This window comes from Diabrotica undecimpunctata, chromosome 8, assembly GCF_040954645.1.
Source record: "Diabrotica undecimpunctata isolate CICGRU chromosome 8, icDiaUnde3, whole genome shotgun sequence".
NCBI classification, from domain to species: domain Eukaryota; kingdom Metazoa; phylum Arthropoda; class Insecta; order Coleoptera; family Chrysomelidae; genus Diabrotica; species Diabrotica undecimpunctata.
Window position 1 is genome coordinate 49,911,878 of NC_092810.1, and position 21,047 is coordinate 49,932,924.

At 33.9% G+C, this 21,047-nt stretch overlaps 2 protein-coding genes across 6 annotated transcripts in view; one reads left to right on the forward strand and one right to left on the reverse strand.

Annotated features, from left to right (window-relative positions):
• The window catches only part of LOC140447526 (orexin/Hypocretin receptor type 1-like), a 1,044,614-nt gene that overhangs the window by 392,720 nt on the left and 630,847 nt on the right, over window positions 1-21,047 (reverse strand). The gene's annotated exons all lie outside the window — the stretch shown is intronic.
• The window catches only part of LOC140447525 (uncharacterized), a 61,824-nt gene continuing 51,948 nt past the window's right edge, over window positions 11,172-21,047 (forward strand). For 4 of the 5 annotated variants that reach the window (XM_072540226.1, XM_072540224.1, XM_072540225.1 and 1 more), the window contains exon 1: window positions 11,172-11,256. The gene's annotated coding sequence lies outside the window, so the exon portion shown is untranslated. The remainder of the gene's footprint in view (window positions 11,257-21,047) is intronic. The other variant, XM_072540223.1, reaches the window with a different exon arrangement.

Here is a 21,047-nt window from a genome sequence, read left to right on the forward strand (position 1 = left end):
AATGAAGTTGATAGTGTACACGCGACAATAGAAAAGGCAATAAAACTATACAGAAAATCAAGCCCTATTTACGCTCCTGATCAGTATGCTTGTATTATGGGATCAGCAAAAAAAACTTTTGTTTTAAGGATTTTATGGATTTAAAAAAATTAACTTCTGACTTGTTTGTGAATATCAATAAAAATGTAAAAACTTCGTCATTTAGGGAAATCAAATTAGAAAAAAAAACAATCCAAATACATTATTTTATAAAAATTCTTTTGAAGATACAGATTTCTGCCAAGCGGAAATTATTAGTTCGAGAAAAACTGTTAGTATAGAACGAATCAAAATAAAAAACGCATATTCCACGAAACCTGGTATATCAGAGGCAAAAAACAGGTTTGATATCATTAGTCGAAAAGAAAAAATACGTAGCGCCATATTATTTTGATTTTTACAATAATTTCTAATGCTTTAATCTAATTATTTTAACGATTTTAGGTATGTATTGAATAATTATAAATTAAGTTAACATTGTAAAAATTTACTAATTTTTAATTCAAAACTGTTGCATGTATTTTTTATAACAATAAATAAACAGTTTGAAAAATCACAATTATGTCATTTAATTAAACCCAACTTAGCCTACTTATTTAAATAAAAATCACAAAGTTTTATTAATTAATGATCAGGTAATAAAAAAAAAACTCCGAAAAAAATCTTAAAACTCTTCTCCTGCAAAAGTAGTTTTTTCGAGTTGTAACCCTTTTCTTCCGAACGATCGATATATTGTATTATATATATAATATTACATGTATATGTACATGTATATACAATATATATAATATTAAATTATATATACAAAAGGAACATTTTTATATTCGAGAGAGGAAGAGAGAGAAAATATATCTTCTGTCTCTCTCTTACTTATTATCTTACATATGTAATGATTTCACAGATTCACTCCCATGCAAATTTCCAACGTGGAGCGCGCGTATAGAAGTATAACTTCAAAAACCAAACAAAGTTACGAATACTCTTATTTTCCTAATCTCCTCAAACTAATAAAACTATCAAACATCAGATTCACAGTCAATCACTGTCGTCGCTATCCTCATTCGGATGGTAAATGATGACAGGATTGACAACTCTACGATAGATACAACATACAGTTATTTGCCCCCGTTGGTGTCCGTTATATAGAACTTTTATTGTAGTTATTGTAATATGTTTTGCATATTTTCCACATACATATTTAAGTTTATCATGAGTGATATCCAGCTCGATGGAAAACAACTAAGAGAGCATTTCAAAATGTAGTGGGTAGATTAAGTCGTAATGGTTTAGTTTATATAAGACTAAAACAAAAACAAAAACAAAATCAGTTACAATAGAAGAAAGTTTCCGAATCATTTCAAAAGAGCAGTAAATTAGTTACGGATCTTTTAAAAAAATTCTCTTGGGACTAACATATACAATTTGGAGATTTTGCAATATCAACATAATTAAAGTCTGTACTTAAAAAGTTTTTTTTTTTTTTTTTTACCGCATCAACCCCTAGGGTTATTAGCGGGTGGTATATCTTTATTTTAGAAAAGTTACATTTAGTATATTATTAAAATTTACATAACAGTTTTGTAAAATACAAACATTTTATGTTATGTTACAGTTTGTTATACAGAATATAATGTTTGATAAAATTTATGTCTATCATTATATGTTGCACTGAAAATGGTATTTGACAGATGTGGCAAATCGGCTGAGGGTCCTTGGAGATGATGTATCCATGTGTAAATTTTGTATGACCTAGCCGCAGTCTGTTAATAACTACACCAGCAGCTACACCATTACTGCTTTTAGAGGCATCAGTAAAAATTAGTTTGAAATCAGGGTATCTAGAGATGGTAGGCCGGAATTGTTGTTGTATTTCAGAAGGATTGTGTGAATGTTTGGGATAGTTAAGTAAGGTAAAATCTACTTTTGGTATTTGAACTTTCCAGGGAGGAGACTGGCATCTGTTTGTAGAAGTGGCTCTCAATTGATGTATATCGAATTCAAATCGATTTATTCATTCATTGAAAGGTAAGTTTCTAGGGCAATAATTTGAGTACAGATTTGGAGGGTTGCTCCTTATTAGGCTTGTTATAAACGGGTTTTCCTTTGCACTGAGATATTTAGTAGCACAACACATTGAAAAATATTGTCTTCTGAGAGTTAATGGCGGTTCTCCTGCTAGGACTTGAAGGCTGCTAATTGGCGTGGTTCTGAAAGCTCCGAAAACTATGCGTAATGCTGTGGATTGGATGATGTCCAGTTTGTTCATTTGAGTTTTAGTAGCAGTTTCGTAGCATATACATCCATAATCTAGTTTGCTTCTAATTAGAGCTTGATATAATCGCAGAAGAATAGTTGTGTCTGCGCCCCATTTGTGATTGGAAAGAACTTTTAGAAGATTTATTCTCTGTTGGCATGATTTAATTAGTTCATTTATGTGCGATGTCCATTTTAGTTGAGAGTCGAATGTCATTCCCAAAAATTTGATTTCATTGATTGTTATAAGAGTATTTCCGTTAAGTTTTAAATTTAAGTGGTGTTGTGTTTTCCTTTTGTCAAATATTATTACTTTAGTTTTTTCGGTTGAAAATCTCAAGTCTATATCTAAAGACCACCCTTCTAATTTATTTAGTGTATTTTGTAATATTGATGCAGCTGATTTTAGGTTTTTACTTCTCATATATATTACAAGATCATCGGCGTAAAGGTTTGCTTTTAGTGGAAGCATAAAATGGTTAGATACGTTGTTGATTGCTATTAAGAATAGCAGGGGGCTTAATACAGATTTCTTAGTTGACATGACACTGTTTGTTTTAACTTTTATACTTCTGTTCTCCAGGAAGTTTTTGGCGAAGGCTAGGAATTTACCATCAATTTTCCAACTCTTCATTGTTTTTAAGATGTGATATGTCCACGTGGTGTCAAATGCTTTTGTGATGTCAAAGAAAATTGCTATTAATTTTTGTTTATGTATAAAAGCTTCGTGTATTTCAGATTCTAATGCTATAATGTTATCTATTGTAGACCGTTCTGATCGATACCCACTTTGGATGGATGTAAGGAGATTTTTCTTTTCTAAGTACCATTTTAATCTTTTGCTTAGAATCTTTTCCATTATTTTGCAGATGCTACAGGTAAGAGATATTGGTCGATACGAAGAAGATAAGTTTTTTGGTTTATTGTCTTTTGAAAATAGTATTATAACTGCTTCGCGCCAGAGAGACGGAAATTTATGGGTCGAATAAATTTTGTTGTAGATCTCTACTAAAGTAACCTTCGCGCTTATAGGTAGTTTTTCTATGAAAATTGGTGGTATGTCATCAGGTCCAGGTGAGGTATTTTTGAGGTTATTAAGACTTTCATTTAATTCATCAAGTGTTATGGACGTGTTTAGTGGATCAGCAGTATCTTCTATATTAATTTTTGATGCTTCTGTTCTTTCTTTGTGTTCTAAGAAATTTGGGTGGTACTGCTGATTGCTTGAATACAACTGATAGTGTTTTACTAAAATTTCTAAGATTTCGTGTTTGTCTGAAGTTGTTAGATCATTTGTAGTGATTGTGTCAATATGGTTAAATGTTTTTGAACCTTTTATTTTCCTTATTTTTTGCCATATATCCCTTATGGGCGTAGACGAGTCAATTGACGACACGTAATTGGTCCAGCTCTCTTTTTTTGCTTGTTTTATTAAAAATCTAGATCTGGCCCTTAAAGATCTAAAATTGTTTAAGTTATTAGGTGTGTTAAACTTTTTGTATATATTAAAAGCATGTTTTGTTTGCTTTAAATCAGATGCGATTTCATTGTTCCACCAAGGAAGAGGAGCTTTTGTGATATTTTTGGTTTTTCCTATAGAATCTCTGGCTGCGTCTAAAATTATACCATTGAAAGATGATAGAGTAGTGTCTATATTATCTGATATAACGAAATTTGGTATACGTATGCTTACTAAGTTCGAGTATTTTTCCCAATCGGCTGACTTTAATTTCCAAGTTTCATATGGTGTTGTACAGGTTTTTTCATCTTTGTCATGAGTAATTATTATCGGAAAATGATCACTGTCGTATAGGTGGTCCAATGTATTCCACTGTAAAAATGGAGCTAAAGTTGAATCACTGATAGATAAGTCTATGGAGGAAAAAGTGCCATTATGTGCATTGAATCTAGTAGGTGCTCCTGTGTTTAATAAAACTAGTTTTATGTTATTAATTGCTTCTAATAATATTCGTCCATTTTTATCTGTTCTTTGTGATCCCCATGCGATGTTGTGACAGTTTGTGTCACCCAAAATTAATTTTGGAGATGGAATTTGTTTAATTACATTTTGAAGTTCTAATAGAGTAGTTTCGTCAGGATGTGGTAAATATACGTTGCATATGTTGATTTTAAAATAATGTTGAAGGTATGCTGTGTACTATAAGCAAATCATTTGTCGTTGGGATATCTGCAGAAATAGGGTTGAAACAGTTGGTTGTATCATCTGAAATATTTGTTGCTGAATTATTCTGATTTACTTTCATGGGTTCGAGTTCTGAGGTATAAGGATCTTTAAGTGTTTCTGTACCAGTTGATGTTGATGTGCAATTTTCTTCTTTGTGGCCAGTAGTATTACATCTAGAGCAATTTAAACCATCTAGGGATAGGAAGATTCTGTAAGGAGTGTTGTCATAGGTTATTAAGATTGTATTTGGAATTGGTTTGGTGATTATCGGAGAGACAGTATTGTTCAAGTAAATACAAACTCCGTTGTTAGCTATTCGTGATGCAAAGATAACATTTTTTGGTGTGAGTAGAGACCCTATGGCTACTATGTATTCATGTATTTTAATACCTTGGATAGCTGACAGAATAATGGCTTGTTCTTTTGAAGGAAAATTGAAGTTGCTTACTGCATTGGATTATGTCGATGTTGATGATGTAGTAGGTATACTAATATTTTCAGAATCATCCATTTTTAATTTTTGTTTTCTTCATTTGATAAAATTTTTCTAGAGCCGGTCCTGTATCGGCTAATTAGTTCGACTTGTGGAAGTTGCCAAAAAACCAGAAACTGGATTAATTGATGTGTTGTATTGAATTATGGGTTATGTATAATATTTAATAATATTGAATTTGTATTAAATTGGTAATGTACTCACAGTTTATTTTTTGTGTGAAGAAACTTTGTTGTTTAAATACTCTATTTAGCTAACAATATTTTACGTTTCTTGATTATAAACCACTGAAAAGTTAGTTTTAGTAAGTGCAGATTTTAATCGGCACTTTATCAACTAAACGCAGGGTTGGCTCTTAAAAAGTTTATTGATATTGTTTGGACAATTTAATCTGTTGCGTTCCGTTACAAAAAGATGACAGTCAATTATATCATGTTTTACAATATTTGGTTCTTAAAAAATTTCACATTTAGATGGATTATCTCTGGTAGGCAATTAAGAGTGCATATACGAGTAATGAAAATTTAAAATTTTCTGCTTGGAATTATAGGTAGCTACGGATAAATATTGCCTTTAATTTTTTTTATTCTTCTTTTTCGTCCTAAGCTCTTCCTTTTTTAAGGGTTGCTGTTTTTTCTTTTCGTCGCCACTTATTTGTGTCCATCGAGTCTTCTTCACCTAAACCTTTCTTTCTTAAGTTCTCTGCCACACAGTCCTCCCATCTTCCCCTCGGTTTTTCTCTATCTCTTGTTCCGTCAACTTCTAACAGCTCTATTATTAGTCCCACATAGTTTTTATTTTCATCTTTACGTCTGACTTGACCAAACCATTGCAGTCTTTATTCTTGAATCTTTTTTAAGACTGTGGTCACCCAGGCTCTTTCCCTGATTAATCAACATCCACCGTAACATTCTCATTTCAGCTACATCCATCTTATTTTCTTTGATCTTCTTTAGAGGCCACACTTCACCGCCGTACACCAATGCAGGTCTTAGCACACTCTGGTATATCTTCTCTTTTAGCCTTTTCCCGATTTTTAGATCACCAAGTATCCCGCTTATTTGCTTCCAGTTAAATTAACACGCCTGTATCCTCTGGGTAATTTTTCGATCTAGTGTCCCATTTTCCGTTATGTAGGAGCCAAAGTATTTAAATTCTTATACTCATGCTAGCTTTGCTTCAAGCAATTCTACGTTCCCAATCATTCCTCTTCCTCCCAACTACATCTATCTCGTTTTCGACCTATTAACCTTAATTCATTCCTCTTTAATAGCCCTTCTCCAACACTCTAACTTCACCTCTAACATTTCTTAGTTTTTCTCTGGTCAAGCGATATCATCAGAAAAAAGCATTGACCAAGAAGCCCCCTCCCTTACTTTCTCTCTCACTATATCCATAACAAGATTAAATAGGTAAGGAATTAGTGAAGAGCCTTTTCTTCTCGCTGTATTTCTCTCATAACTGTCTTAACGCAAACAACGCATGTGTTGTCCTACTTCCTGGCATAAACTGAAACTGTTCTTCTTCTATCGATGTTTCTCCTTAACCTTTGCTCTACAGTTTTTTCCCAAATTTTCATTGTGTGGAACATTAACTTTATACCTTTATAGTTACTACAATTCTGAATGTCACCTTTATCTTTATATAATGATACCATCACACTTTTTCCTTATGAATTGGGCATTCTTTTTTTCTCATATATTCTACTCATTATTTGCCACAAATCATCAACCCTTTTCTCTCCTAAAGCCTTACAAAACTCCAAGCCAGGTATTTCGTCAGGTTCTACTCTCTTACCGTTCTTCGTCCTATTTAACGCCTCGGACACTTCATCTCTCGTTATCCGCGGTATTACATTTTCATTTGGGATCCCGCATCCTCTGTCTCTTATCTGATATTCTTCATTTAACAACTTACTAAAGTACTCATATCATCTTTGCTTTATTTTAACATCGGTTCTTAACACTCTCTCATCCACACTCGTGGATTAAATCCTTTGATGACTTTTCCCTTACTTTAGCAACGCTGTATAACCTTTTTATCCCCTAGTGTTTCCAACTTTTCATACAGCTATGCAGACGATCTTTCCTTAGCAGTAGCTACAGCGCGCTTAGTTTTCCTGTATGTCACCTTGTATATATCTTTCTTACTTTTACATGTGTCATACATCATTCTAGACCCTTTCTTCTCTTTAACTTTCTGTTGCACGTTATGGTTCCACCAACAATTTTCTTTGTCTCTAGGAGGCCCTTTACCAGCTGTTTTTAATAGCTCTGTCTCTCTTACTTGCACCACAACGTTACTACTGGCTTCTCACTAGTCATTTATCGTATCTGTTTTCTCAAGCCCTTCCAACACTCTATTCTTAAATACTATTGGCAAATCCTTATCCTTTAACTTCCACCACTTTACTTTCTGGTGTCTTATTTGCTTTCCTTTTTGCCTCACCCTTATCTCTTCTGACTTCTTCTACACAGCACAAAATCTATCTGACTTTTCCATAACCCTCTACTATAGGTTATATACAGGTCTTCATTCTTTATAAACACTGTATTAATGATAGCCAAATCCCATGCCACTGCATATTTAGTCACACTATTTCCTTTATCATTTCTTTTTCCCATCTCCAAATCTGCATAAACTCTTTCTATTCCGCACATTTTGTCTACAGGAATCTCGAGCATATCGCAAACAAGGGATTTTAAAAATTCTTCTTGTTCCTCTTACAATATGTTCCTTTTATTTGTTATTTAAAATAATACCTACTTCATTTCTGCCGTGACTGTTCAAACTACTATACATTAACTTGCATCTATCTCCAAACTCTCTCGACTTATTTTGTTTTCAACGAGTTTTCTACACACAAAGTATACCAATCCTCCTCTTCATGAAGAGGGGTAAAACTAGAGGGGTTAGAGGGTCCTTTTACCTTAAGGGGTAAAACTAGCTTACTTTTCGCAGGGTAAGTCAAAGTCGCAACTGCGCGTAGCTTACGGGGGACGCCTTAGCCTCTAAACTATTATTAATATTTCTTCCTTCCATTGTTTTAGCAAGGTTTTTACTGCTGCATGCCCTTCTTATCGCAAACCCTTCTCCTGCATCTGGGCTTGGGACCAGCATTGATAGTCACAGAGCTACTTAATTCACCCAGCAACTACCAGTGGCGGAATTATTTTGAGTATTGTCTGTGAATAATTTCACTCTTAATTCCACTTACACGTAAATATTATTATTATCCAGATTTAGCCATACGGCTCACACTCCCTCTAAGGGGAAAATTCACTCATCCCAGATACCTACGGTATCAAAAGGATTGAGCTCTGGTGGGACTCTTTCCGTGTTATCGAACCCTAGGTCACTTGGTATGCTGGAGTATCTCCCAGAAATTTTCGTATACATCTGGACGTTGAGAGTAGTACAGCTTTCTGCATGGTCTTGTAGAGATGTTCACTCAGACCTAACTTTTTTATGTTTTCTAGGAGGTTCTTTGGTATGACTCCAGTAGTAGAGAGAATAATAGGTATTGTCTGGGTACTTTCCATTCTCCACTGTCTTCGTATTTGAATTTCCAGATCCCTGTACTTGGCGATTTTTTCGTTTTGTTTAACACGAAGATTATTATTGTTGGGTATCGCCACATCAATTAATGTTGTTTGTCTCTTTAGTTTATTAAAAAGTATGAGATCCGGTCTATTATGTGCCACTGTTTGATCTGTGAGCAGAGTGTTGTCCCAGTATAGCTTGTAGTTGTCATTCTCAAGTATACTCTCAGGAACGTATTGATAATATGGAAGATGGTTTGTTTGAAGAAGTCCCAGTTTGATAGCTATCTCTTGATGAATGATCTTTCCTACTGAACCGTGCCGTTTCTTATATTCAGTTGCAGCAAATGCCTGACATCCCCCGGTAAGATGTTGGATGGTTTTCTGAGCTTGACACCCATATCGGCATTTGTCATTTTTGACCTGAGGGTCTTTGACGATATATTTCAGGTAATTTTTGGTTGGTATAACCTGATCCTGAATGGCCAGTAGTGAACCTTCTGTTTCAGGGAACATCTTTCCTGATGTCAGCCAATAGTTCGACGCTATATTGTCGACATGGTCTTGACTGACCTCATTGGGATGTCGCCCGTGCAGAGGTTTACCTATCCAGGTGTGCATTTTTTCGTCCGTAGTAAGATGGTTTATGCGCATTTCTGGTTCCCTCAGTTTGATCGGTGTTGTATCATCTACTGCGCAAATCGCGCGTTGTAGAGTAGATGTCTCAGCCTGCACCTGAAAATAAGTTCTTAAATTAGTAATTTGTTTTTCTAGTTGCTCACTTATATCCATAAGTCCTCGTCCTCCTAAATACCGCGATAATGTCGTTCTTTCTACTGCACTTCGAGGATGGTGTTTTTGTGCCTTTGTGAGGTGTGTTCGTACTTTTCGCTGAAGATTTTCTATATCGGTTTTTGTCCACTTAACAATACCAAATGAGTAGCTAAGCGCGGAACATGCGTAGGTGTTTAGTGCCTTAAACAAATTTTTACTGTTAAGGTGTGAACGAAGCAGCTGTTTTACCCTTCGTATAAACTCAGTAGTTATCTCAGTTTTCATTTGCTTATGGTCAATCTTCCGCGCTTGCTTTATTCCGAGGTATTTATACATATCATTTTCACCCATGGCCTCGATATTCTGGCCGTTTTGCATATCAAATCTGCCGGGCTGAACCTTTCCTTTGATTATATTTAAGGCACGGCACTTGTCAAGACCGAAGTGCATACTAATATCATTACAGAAATTTTCTACTATTTTTAGCATCTGATCCAGGTGGCTTCGAGTGGAAGCTAATAGTTTTAAATCATCCATATACAATAGATGATTAAGTTTTGCAAACAACAGTGGTGTTATTTTTGATGCTAAAACCTGTATCAGTTGAGTTCAGTATCTGGGATAGGGAGTTCATCGCTAGACAAAACCACAGTGGGCTCAACGAATCTCCTTGAAATAGGCCCCGGTTGATTGCAATATTTTCAGTTTCGATATTGTTTTCACCAGGTATTTTGAGGTGAATTTTTGTCTTCCAATCTGACATTATATGTTTTAAAAAGGTCACTATGTTATCATCGACTTTATATATTTTTAATATATCTATGAGCCATTCATGTGGCACTGAATCAAACGCTTTCTTGTAGTCGATGAAAGCAGTAAAGAGATTTCGTTTTTTGCTATATGCTTGGTAAGAAATGACAGACTCGATGATAAGTTGTTCTTTGCAGCCCATGGAACCCTTAGCGCATTCTTTCTGTTGTGGCTCTATGATATTGTTTAGAGCACAGGGTTGGTTGATACGCCGGGCTACACAGGATGTGACCAATTTATACAGAGTTGGAAGACAAGTAATTGGGCGGTACTTGGTTGGATCTTGGGTGTTATTTTGATCTTTGGGTATTAAATAAGTTGTTCCCTGGGTTAAGAAAGATGGTATTTCCTCCGGATTAGAAATAGTGTTATTAATTATGGCTGATAGGCACTCATGAATACTCCAGAACTTTTTAAGCCAGAAGTTCTGAACGCCATCTGGTCCAGGAGATTTCCGGTTATGAAGCTCTTTGATACTTGAAACTTATTATTATATTACTATTATTATTTTATATTATTCCCGAGATTTCGACACTCCGTTACACCTGTTTCGACACTTTACAAGTGCACTGATCTGCTTCTTCGTTTCCATCAATACCGATATGAGGCGAGATCCATATGAAGGTAACGCATCTGGAATTTTCTTGAGCTTGTTTTAGTTTAGATTTTTAACATTTTCTCTAGGGGGCTTATAGGATACACATGATTTTTAAGGTTTGTAAAACACCAATGTAATCGCTTAGGGTCAAGTATTTTGGTATTTTAGTTTTGTTGACATATTCAACTTGATTTTGCTGTGCGTAAAAATAAAAATTCGCAAAAAAGATTCAAAATTTTGATGCGCGGAAAATTCTACATGATTTTTATGCAAGCATGAGTAAACATTTATGTTACATCAGATGAAAATCAACAATTCTTGAGGCATAATTTTTTCAGTTGTAGCCATCAAGAATGTCGCTAAATTCTTAATTAGTCATATAATGTTTATAAAATTAGTCATAAAAGATATTTAAAATATTCCAACTGCATTAAATCGATTTATATATTATCTTAGTTTGTCAGTAATGACCGTACAAAACACTGATAAGATAAAACCTTGGTGAAAGTAGTACGATGCAAACCTTTGTAGTAATCGGTGATCGGTGAATTACACATAAGGGGTATGTACGTGTTTTTCAATTATTTTAATATGTATTTTAGTAATTTTTGGTATTACTTGGATTTAGCAATTTGCGATTCACACAATTTTTTTGTTGATAAAAAAGTAACGAATTAAATGAAATTTTAGTTAAGTAAGTAATAAGACTCAATATTTATTTTAGTTTTTATATGGTCTAATATAGTTTCTTTTACTGAAAACAGATTAAAGTTTATTCATTTAAAAATAAAAATCATTTTTTTTATTTAATTGATAACAGCATCAACCACTTTACACTACACTATAGTTAATACAAAGATACTTAAATCTGAACATTATTTTTGATTAAATATTAGGTTCACAATTAGGTAAGAATGTCATATTTTACAACTTGTAAATAGGGTTTACAAAACATTAATAGTTACAGTTTGTTTAAAACATTAATATCGTCCAAGTAATTAAACATATTTTAAATTTACAATGTGCTCCTAAAACTGCTTTTATATTGTTAGGTAGTTTCTTTCACTAATTATAGGACACTCTATTAAGATATGTGTTACATTATTGTCGCAGTTACATGTCACAACTAGGGCGATTTGATTTGCTGTGAGTTAGTCTGCTATGACCTATACGTAAACGAGTTAGGTTTACGTATTATTTTGCGAACGGTTCCTCGTGTTTTGGGTGGAGAGCAAGGTCGTGGATCAGGATTCATTTATTTGAGGGAGACTGGGAAAAGTAACTAAGAAAACAAAATCAAGAAATACTTACAGAGATGTCCTGGGCAACAGTAAACAAAAAGATTTTTAGACTATTTAAAACTAGAACGCCGTTTAAAAAATCCTCTTGCTGTATAGAAAAAAGGTTTAAGTTTTTTCTTTCCTAAAAATGTTTAAGGGTGAATTTTTTTTAAAGAAATAATTTTCTAAACTCCTCGATTGAAGACAAAAAATTGAATATTTATTTTTATCATACATAAACAGTTATTACAAACAAATTGTTTTAAGTATAGCAAAAAACATCACATTGAACCTTGTAACAATACAGACTTTATAACTATGGTTATTTACCAAATGACAGAAAAGATGTACTAACTGCCATATGTCGAAATGAAACTATTTTACTTTTCTCAATTATTAATTAATTATCAAAAAGTAAACTAAAATATGACAATTAGCTGATACATAAAACTTATGTTTATTTATAAACTTTTTAAATTAAAATGAAAACAAGTCTTATTGTATTAGGAATAAATGTTTATTTAGAAAAATTTAATAAAATTACTTGCTCCACTAGCTAATTATTTCTTTTCAAATTATTAAAAAAAGATTGTTACCTTAGATTTAAATACAAAAACACTGTCCCACTAACTTCAAAACAATCTAGATCCGACCCATAGGAGACACAAAATTGAGGCTGAGCAAAACCTGGAAGAAATCAAATCCAATACCATAACTGGGCTTCAGGTTATTTTCCACTTAAAACCATGTTGGCTTACTTGGCCCTCAGGACGCTGTTACTAAATACAGGATACAGCTCCCAATAAACGATGATTAAATCATGTCAACTCATATTACAAAGATTGCACATAGCATTTTGAGCTCAAATCACCTTCTGCTCACCAAAACTCATGGAATTAAGCAGAAATTCTTACCAGTTTTCCAAAATTCGCCCCGTCGCGAAGTGACGTCATGCTCAAAAAGCATTCTCCGTCATTCTCCAATAATTCCGCATCAGCGGAAAATTGTTGTTTATTTTCTGCGTAAATATCTAGGCACAATCAATATTAAACGAGAAAGCAATCTGTTTATTATAAACAGACTCCAAAATCTTTACATTACCAATCTCACAGACGCAAAAAGATTTAAAATCATTTTCGGTGTTTTATAATATACAATGTGAGACGAAAATGCTACAGCTCGCCATGCAAGGTTAAATGTCATCTCGACTGGAATAATACTTTAAGCTCTTAGTGGAACTACTGCTGCAGTGGCAAATGAAATGAACGAAGGTTGATTCTTTTATGTGCTGTTCCAAAAAACTGCTAGAATTATACCATTTATTCTTAGTAATCTTGTTAAAATATGTCCGAACGTTGGCGATAATTGTGGCTATGATGACTTTGTTGGTTGCTATACGGAATAGCTGTGTTAAGGTCTTTCTATATAATGCTCTCAGGTTAGCAAGCCAAGATATTCTTTTTTCTGCCTTAATTTCTCATTATACGTCCCAAGAACTGCAGCTTATGGCCCTTTACGATGTTGACCAAATCCGCGGTTGTGTTCATCCTTCGTAGTACTTCTTCATTGGTGACGTTGTCTATCCTCGGTATTTTCAGGATCCTTTGTATAACCATAGCTCAAAAGCTTGAAGTTTTGATAGAGTTTCCGCCTTCAATGTTCACGTTTCTACTCCGTACAGAAGCACTGAGTACACATAACATTTAAGGAGCCTTATGTTTGTTTCCATGGTGAGGTCATGACTCTTGAATAAAGAGCTCATAGTTAAGACTGCACTTTTTGCCTTTCCGATGCGACATTCAATCTCTTGGTTATTGTCCCACGACTTAGAAAGTAAACGACCAAGAGGAAGACCACAGATGACATGGGTTGATGACATTAAAAGAATAGCCGGAACAAATTGGAAATATGTTGCTCAGGATAGAGACCGATGGAAGTAGTTGGGAGAGGCCTATGTCCAAACATAAACGACAGAAGGCTAAGAAGAAGAAGAAGAAGTCGCGTTATTAAAGGATAATATTTAATTTATTACATGCCACTTCTTCTTTGGAGCTATAAACGACCAAGGGCAATAAAGCAAAAGGTATAACTTTAAATTGTAGCAACTTTTTAATGGATCAAATGTCGTTAAATTCGTTAAAACAGCGACTAAGATGCCGATCATGCCAACATAATATACCTGTAGAAAGAAGAGAGAAGAAGAAACAGAAATTGACCGCGAATTAGTTGGTCAGATTGAGTTCAAACCTACTTTAAATACAACAACTTCCAACTGTCACAAAGATATTAAAGAAACCGAACAGAATAGTGACGAATCTTTCAGGCAGGGCAGGCCAGCATCTACAACAGGATTGATTGTCTAGCCAAAGATGACGATGATGATATTTATATAGTTCTTTAATTACTAGCTCTTTAACTAATTATTCTCTGATGTTTTAATTTTTCCAATTAGTCGCGTTCTTACATTTTTGAAAAGGGCATTATTGCGATAAGGCTTTAATTTTATTTTAATATTTGTTATAAAATTTGCATTTACTATGTTTTCTTCAAATCTCCCTTATCTAATTTTTTTAACTCTTATATCAATCGTCTGAATAATTAATTCGTCTTAAAATGTTTTGTTTTATATTATAACTAAATGAATTTTATTTTTAACTATGGTATATATTTTAATAAACATCAACTCTACGTCACAATAATATGTACTTTACCATTATCTCAAGGGTCGGTGTATAAACCTATATCTAGATTATAATAAAAACTATTTCTGATAACTGATACAATAAAAGTGTTTATGATTCCGCTATTATATCATTTTTTTTATTCAACTTAATTTTGTCTAGTAGGATCAACAACTAAAAATATACTTAATAATTTTTTTTATAAATTTGTATTAATTGTTTATTATGGGAGTGCAAAAGTGAATAAACAAAATAACGGAAACAAGTCGAAAATATGGACTGAATATAAACACCAGCAAAACCAAGCTGATGATGATCAGCAAGGAAAACATAACTGGAGCAAATCTGTATGTGAAACAAATGAGAATTGAACGTGTCTCATAATACAACTACTTGGGAACTACAATCAATGAGTCGTGGGACAATAACCAAGAGATTGAATGTCGCATCGGAAAGGCAAAAAGTGCATTCTTGACTATGAGCTCTATATTTGAATGACCTCACCATAGAAACAAAAATAAGGCTCCTTAAATGTTATGTGTACTCAGTGCTTCTGGGTGCTACGGAGTAGAAACGTTAACATTGAAGGCGGAAACTCTATCAAAACTTCAGGCATTTGAGCTATGGTTATACAAAGGATCCTGAAAATACCGTGAAAAGACAAAGTCACCAAAGAAGAAGTTCTAGGAAGGATAAACGGATTTGGTCAACATCGTGAAGGGCAGTAAGCTGCAGTTCTTGGGACGTACAATGAGAAATTAAGGCAGAAAGAAGAATATCCTGGCTTGCTTACCTGAGAGCATGATATAAAAAGACCTTAACACAGCTATTCCGTATAGCAACCAACAAAGTCATCATAGCCAGAATGATCGCCAACGTTCGGAACAGACAGGCACCCTAAGAAGAAGTTTATTATATTGTAACAAAATTACTAATAATAAATGGTATAATTCTATCAGTTTTTTGGAACAGCACATAAAAGAATCAACCTTCGTTCCTTTTATTTGCCACTGCAGCAGTAGTTCCACTAAGAACTTAAAGTATTAGTCCAGTCGGGATGACATTTAACCTTGCATGGCGAGCTGTAGAATTTTCATCTGACACAGTATATTATAAAACACCGAAAATGATTTTTAATCTTTTTGCGTCTGTGAAATTGGTAATGTAAAGATTTTAGAGTCTGTTTATAATAAACAAATTGCTTTCTCGTTTAATATTGATTCTGCCTAGATATTTACGCAGAAAATAAACAACAATTTTTCCGCTGATGCGGAATGATTGGAGAATGATGGAAAATGAATTTTGAGGATGATGTCACTTCGCGGCGGGGCGAATTTTGGAAAACTGGTAAGAATTTCTGCTTAATTCCATGAGTTTTGGTGAGAAGAAGGTGATTTGAGCTCAAAATGCTATGTGCAATCTCTATGACGAAAGAAACTTCACGATGTAATAAATTTTAACTTAGATAGTATAGAACTTTCTCTCAAATACCAGGGTGCTCTCAAGCTTACAGAAGAAAAGAAAAAGGACAAGATCTTTTTGACTATGCACCCATGCCTTACAAGCTTGCTTTACAAGAAGCTATTAGTGGAGGAATTGTTACAAATGAAGACGAAGAAACTGTAGACGATGAAAATCAAATTGAGTTTAATTGAAGCAATATTTGTGAATTTTGCAAATTATTTTACTGCTATTAGCTTCCAGATACTTTGTTAACAAAACTATATTTATTTTTGTAGAATAAAAAATATTAAACATTTTTTCTTTTTATTTTATAAAAATTGTTTGAAGCATTGTTCGAAGAAGAACCTGAGAAAGAAGTTAGGGGAGAAGAGGATGCTAGTTCGTCAAAAGAAGAGGAAGAAATTACGGAAGACAACGATTATAACACTGAGTCGGAGATAGAACTAAATGATAAAGAGTCTTCTGATTCAGATAACGAGAGCGATGGTGAGAGTTTAGAAAGCGATGGAGATAAGTATAAGCTCATAAAATCAAAAAATCTTACAAGAAGTTCAAAGATCAAAATCTGTAAATCTATCGGTATACTTGTAATAACATACGGATGCGAAACGTGGACCATGACCAAAGCAAACGAAGAAAAGCTCAGACGTTTTGAACGAAAAATACTTCGGACCTCACCATGACATCACCACAAACCAGTATAAGATCAGGACCAATATCAAATTAAAAGCACTCTAGAATGACGCCGATATTGTGCAAGAAATTAAATCACAGCGACTAAGATGGGCAGGCCACGTGCACAGACTGCATAACGAAAGACTTGTAAAACTGGTATGGTAAGAGATTCCCACAGGCAAAAGAGCACTCGGACGTCCCAGAATGCGATGGAGAGATAACATCCAAGCAGATCTCAGGAAAATGAACATTTCATTTGACCCTAGGTTGATGGAAGACCGAAAAAATTTAAAAAAAATTGTATAGTCAGTCAAGACCCCCCAGGGTTGTAGCGCTACGTGATTATGATAACTGTAATTGCAGATATGGTGTGTTATACAAAATTATTTCAGATACTAAATATCCTGTTTGACAAGAAGCATACTCTAGACCTTGTTGGGCCTGTTCCATCTTTACCTTGTAGAGGTAGTGTCTTAATGTTTTAAGTATAAATTCTCATTGTTTTTCGATAATTTATTTTATACCAAAAACATTGCCATTACTTGGACTTCCTGTTCAAAAACCGTGTTGCCATCTCCTGTAATAGCTTCTGTAAATTACAATTTCTAGTAAACCTTTCATTTTAGGAAGGGATTTTTCCTCAAATTCTAAATACTGCTTTAGTTGTGGCAATACATAAAAAAGGCGACAAATCAAAATTTGATAACTATCGAGGCCTATCACTTTTATCTGTGTTTTCAAAAATATATGAGAAGGCATTTCATACACGTCTCCTCTCGTGTATTAACAAAAACAACATTATAGAAAAGTCTCACTTTGGTTTCCGTGAATGTATAAGTGTGCAAGATGCACTACTAGCGCTGTGCAATCATATTTTGTCGAACTTTGATAAAGGTAATAAAGTTATCTGTTTGTTTTTTGACTTAGCACGAGCTTTTGAAACTGTAAATTATCCAATACTGCTGGAAATACTTTATCATAGTGGTGTTAGAGGAACTGCGTTAAAGTGGATCCACACCTTTTTATCGAAAAAGTTTCAAAAAATTAAGGTCAATGTAATTGGGAATATAATATTTTCTTCAGAAGAAAGTGTCCTCTCCTCCGAGTTACACAGGGAAGTATCATTGGCCCTCTTTTATTTTTGATTTTCGTGAATGGAAATCAAGTGATAAACGATAGCTTAACATGTTTGGTTCGGAATCCATTATATAATTTTTCTGATGCAAGTGTTCGAGTAGAAAACGTGGAACAGCAATCAGGCTGTTATGTCACTCAATTTGCAGACGATACCACAGTTGCACTAAATTTCAATAATTTTTTTCATGTAGTACAAAAAGCAAACTGTCTTGTAAAAAGTATGACTCATTACTGTTTAAATAATGCCCTAATCTTAAATGGATTAAAGACCAATATGGTAACCTTTTCACCTTCTACTATGCAGATGAGTCCATCAGTAAAACTTGACAATGGCTCAGTGATAAATAGCCACTCCACTAAGTTATTAGGTGTTTACCTGGATTCTAATTTGTCTTGGAGCTCTCACGTTGATTATGTAGTGGGAAGTTTGTCTGTGCACTTTTATGTTCTATGGCAACTTAGGAATTTTGTCTCCCTAGATATCTTAAAACTTTACTATTTTGCTCATATACAGTCAATTCTGCAATATTGCTTAGTTTGTTGGCGAAATTGCTCGCGAATTAATGCGGTGCTTGTTCTTCAAAAAAAATTATTCGTACCATGACGTTTAGAAGGCGCTTAGATTCCTGTAGACCAGTTTTTAAACAATTAAATATTTTAACTGTAATTTCGCTGTATATTTTCAGTTGGGTTGTTTATGTAAAGTCACATAGATGCAATTTTATTTGCAGAAATGATGTTTCCTTAATGAGTGGTTACAATTTTCGTTACAGAAATGATTTGGTGACCCCTGTTCGTCACTTGACCGTTGTAGGCAAGGGTCCTTACCCAACATGCGTTTGTTTGTATAATAAATTACCTAATTATGTTAAAGAGTCAAATATTTATGTATTTAAGAGAACAGTTAAGGATTTACTTCTGGTAAACACTTTCTATTCGATAGAGGAATTCTTGCAGGCATCTTTTTAACAATTTGTATGTTTTTGTGTATATTTTATATGTTCTTATGTTAACTGTTTTTATGTACTTATAGTTTTTTACTGAGCATATATTGTATTTGTCGCATTTCAATACTTGTAAAAGTCAGATGAAATAAAGAATATTGATTGATTGATTGATTAATCACGTTTTTTTACACAATTACATACGTGCCTTTTGACATGTAGCGGGTAATTGAGATTCTAGCATTATTTTATTTATTGCATGCTTACATGTAGCAGGAAACCCACATTGTTTACGAGTTCCATATTTATTTGGTCTGCTCCAATCGCTTTTCTATTATTTAATGCTGTTATTACCTTACACTATATGAGTCTAAGAACTCGTCTACAGTATTGCTAGGATTATTTCACAGATTATAATTTTGTTGCATATGTTTTTTTGTTAGTTATAATTTTAAAAGATCATGTTCAAACAATCAATTCAAATTTATAATTTTTTTTATTGTTACACTGCATGTTTACAATCTACTCTATACACAGAGTAATAAGTAAATAGTCTGTAAGTAAATTAACGTGAGTTAGGTACCGTCCAGTGACGATTATCTAAGTATTATTGCGGTAGGTCTTATGGTCATACTCTCTTCAATCTCCTTTCGGCAAATGGTTAGTTGAATAAATTCTTTATCAGTTCATTGTTGTGATCAGTGGTGCGATTTTTATATTTTATTGAGTGATTCTTGATTATGTCTTTAAGTAATGGGATGTCCAGATCATTGTGAAGTGTTTGGTTAGACACGTACCATGGAGCTTTACTTATCATACGGAGTATTTTGGATTGGAATGTTTGAAGTATCTTCATATTTGAAGGTTTACTACAGCCCCATAGTTCTATTCCATATGCCCAAACTGGTATAAGTATAGCTTTGTACAGAAGCAGTTTATTTTCAAGAGATAACTGAGACCTTTTGTTAAATAGCAAGTTCATATTTATAGTTTAAGATCTAGTTATTTCCGTTTAGTTTTAATGTGCGTTATCCATATAAGTTTTTCATCCAGGTGCAATCCCAAGTATTTGACAACTGGTTTTATAGAAATGGGAGTACTATTAATATAAACTTGTGGACATGTGGATTTTCTTGTTGTAAAAGTAATTTGTACTGATTTGCTAGCATTAACACTGATCTTCCATTGCTTAAGCCAGTTTTTGTAATTGATCTAAATAATTTTGTACTTTTTGTGATGCTACATTAGGGTCTATTTCCACTGCCAAGATTCCTGTGTCATCGGCAAATGTAGCTAAGAAGGTATTATTGCTGATTAGAACGTCTGCTGTAAATATCAGATACAGAAATGGGACCAAAACGCTACCCTGAGGTACGTCAGATTGTATGATGTGGTAATGTGAGTAGCTGTCTTAAATTTTAACTTGGAAGTAACGGTCAGTAAGATATGATTTTAGTATAAAGTATAGTTGGTCTGTTAGGTGTAATTTCAGTTTGTAGAGGAGACCTTCATGCCAAACTCTATCAAAGGCCTGTTGTAAATCGAGAAACACTCCAGCGCAAAACTTTTTCTCTTCGAGAGTTGTTTTAATTATATTTACTATTCTGTGGCATTGTTGGATGGTTGAGTGTTCACGTCTAAATCCGAATTAGTGTTGTGGTATAATTTCGTTTATGAGAACAACTTGCTCGATTTTATGTAATAGTAGCCTTTCTAATACTTTTGACGTTATTTGGAGTAGGCTTATAGGGCGATATTAATTTGCTTGAGTTGCAAAATTCCATTGTATTGGAAAGTATCGAAAACGTAATTATTGTTAATAGCGCCACTGCTTTTCTCGGTAGCCTCTGAAGTAATTCCCCTGTTATCAAATCAGCGCCAGCAGCTTTCTTAGGATTTGGAATTTTTATTTGTTGTCGAACCTCTGTCGGAGTAAATGTTGTCAGAAGAAGAGATAGTTAACATGGAGTTTTGAGGTATATTCTTATATTATCATCTTCATCGTTATTAGTATCTGGTGCTGCGAATACAGTTGCAAGATGCTCTGCGAATACTGTTATTTTTTCTGCGTTTGGGCGGCCCAGGTCATATTTGTTTTTCTTAAAGGTGAATTTGTTATTGTCGGTCGTTTAAACTTTTTTGTAGCTTTCCGTATAAAGTGGTCTTCATGTG